Source organism: Pristis pectinata, chromosome 31 (genome assembly GCF_009764475.1).
Source record: "Pristis pectinata isolate sPriPec2 chromosome 31, sPriPec2.1.pri, whole genome shotgun sequence".
Classification (NCBI taxonomy): domain Eukaryota; kingdom Metazoa; phylum Chordata; class Chondrichthyes; order Rhinopristiformes; family Pristidae; genus Pristis; species Pristis pectinata.
In genome coordinates, this window is record NC_067435.1 from 10,654,686 (window position 1) to 10,657,222 (window position 2,537).

Consider the following 2,537-nt stretch of genomic DNA (forward strand, 5'->3'; position numbering starts at 1 on the left):
GTGGGGAGGGGTGAAGACGGGGAGGGGTGGGGAGGTGGAGAGATGGGGACGGGGGTGGGGAAATGGAGAGAAGAGGAGGGGGAGGGGAGGAGGAGAGGATTGAGGAGGTGGAGAGGAGGGAAGGGGAAAGGGGTGGAGAGGAGGTGGGGAGACGGAGGGGGTGGAGAGGTGGAGGGGTAGGGTGAGGAGCTGGAGGGGTGGAGAGGAGGGGAGGGGGTGGGGAGGGGTGGAGGGGAGGGATGAGGAGCTGGAGGGGAGGAGAGGAGGGAAGGGGAGAGCGGTGGTGGGATGGAGGGGAAGGGCGGAGAGGAGATGGGGAGGGGCGAAGCGGGGAGGGGGTGGGGAGCTAGGGAGGGGAGGAGGAGAGCGGTGGGGAGGAGATGGGAGGTGGAGAGGGGTGGCGAGGAAGTGGAGAAGGTAGTAAAGGGTGAAGGAAAAGTCGGAAGAGGAGGAGGTAGCGGTGGCGGGGGGGAGGTGGGGGAGGAAGAGCAGATTTCTTTAATCAAGTTTCTTGGAGATTTTTGTGGATAATCTTCGAGAAGCAGCCTCTTGCCGTCACCATATCGCCCGCGGCCCCGCTCAGCGCCCTGCCGTGCCAGCACAGAGACTGCCTGCACTGAGAGCGAAAGACTTTCTCGTTTGAGACTGGCAGTTTTAACCAGGGACCCTGTCCCCTGCAGACCGCCGCGCACGCTTCTCATTCACGGGGACCGTTCTGGGTTCCCTCCTCTCTCGACCTCTTTATGACCAGATTCACCCCACCGCTCTCTCCCCAGAGCCAATAAGGAGAGGGGCTGTGCTTTGAAGCCGTGGTGAAATGTTTCAGACAGCCCTGATCTCGCCCCAGCTCACCCTACAGAGTAGATTGCACCAAACTTTCTGAATTCGGAACTTTGTTAACTCGTTGCAAACGGTCTCATCTGTGCTGTTTGATTTGTTGCCAGCGTTCACTGGGCCCCAGTTAATGTCACCCTGAACCACAACCACTCAGTTGTGGTTAATGTACCAACCCGGTGTTGGGTTTCTGCTGGGACCTGCTGGTGTGTGCAATTGGAGCAGTTCCGTTTGACACAGGAGATTCTGCAGACGCTGGAATCTGGAGCAACACACACAAAATGCTGGAGGAACTCAGCAGGTCAGGCAGCATGGATGGAGGGAAATAAACAGTCGACGTTTGGGGTCGAGACCCTTCATCAGGACTGAAAAGGAAGAGGGCAGAAGCCAGAATAAGAAGTGGGGGGGGGGGGGGGAGGGGGAGGAGCTCACGCAGACATGGTATAGGTGAGTCCAGGTGAGAGGGGACAGGTAGGTGGGTGATGGAGGGAGGATAAAAGGAAGTGATGTAATATGCTGGGAGGTGATAGGTGGAAGAAGAGAAGGGCTGAAGAAGAAAGAATCCAGTAGGAGAGGACATTAGACCACGGAATAAAGGGCAGGAGGTGGGGAATAGATGGGCAGGACATGAGGGCAGGGGAGGGGAAAGGAGTGAGGGGGACACAGGAATGAGGGAAAGCAAAGGGGGAGGAAGGGAAGGGGCCGTCAGGTTGGAGACTACCAAGGCAGAATATGAGTCGTTGTTCCTCCAACCTGATCATTCTCCGCAACTTCCGCCACCTCCAGCGGGATCCCACCACCAGGCACATCTTCCCCTTCACCCTTCTCTCTGCTTTCCGCAGGGATTGCTCTCTCTGCGACTCCCTTGTCCATTCGTCCCTCCCCACTGATGAACCTCCTGGCACTTATCCCTGCAATCTTGCAAAGTGCTACACCTGTCCCTACACCTCCTCCCTCACCACCATTCAGGGCCCCAGACAGTCCTTCCAGGTGAGGCAGCACTTCACCTGTGAATCTGAGGGTGTCATTTATTGCATCCGGTGCTCCTGGTGTGACCTCCTCTACATCAGTGAGACCCGACGCAGATTGGGTGACCGCTTCGTCGAGCACCTTCGCTCTGTCTGCCACAAAAACAAGGATCTCCTGGTGGCCACCGACTTCAATTCCACATCCCACTCCCATATGGACATGTCTGTCCATGACCACCTCTACTGCCACGTTGAGGCCAGACGCAGGTTGGATGAACAACACTTCTGCCCTCTTCTTTTCCAGTCCTGATGAAGGGTCTCGACCCGAAACGTCAACTGTTTATTTCCCTCCATAGATGCAGTTCCATATGAGTTGGGTGCCCCTGTGCTGTGGAGTAATGAGTGCCCTCTTTGCTGCACAGATTTAATCTGTCAGGGAGTGGAATTGGGGGAGGGAATTTATACTCAGATGAGGTCCCATCCCCTGAGAAGAAAGCTAACATACCTGATCCAGAACTTGGTACAGGAGATCCCAACTATTGCACAGCTTGGATGCTTGGCCTTGGAGTGAGACAGTCATAGAGTAATACAGCATGGAAACAGGCCCTTCGGCCCAACTCGTCCATGCTGACCAAGGTACCCCATTTAAGCTAGTCCCAGTTGCCCAGTTTAGACCATATCTAAAATTTTTCTATCTATGTACTTAACCAAATGTCTTTTAAATATTGTTATTGT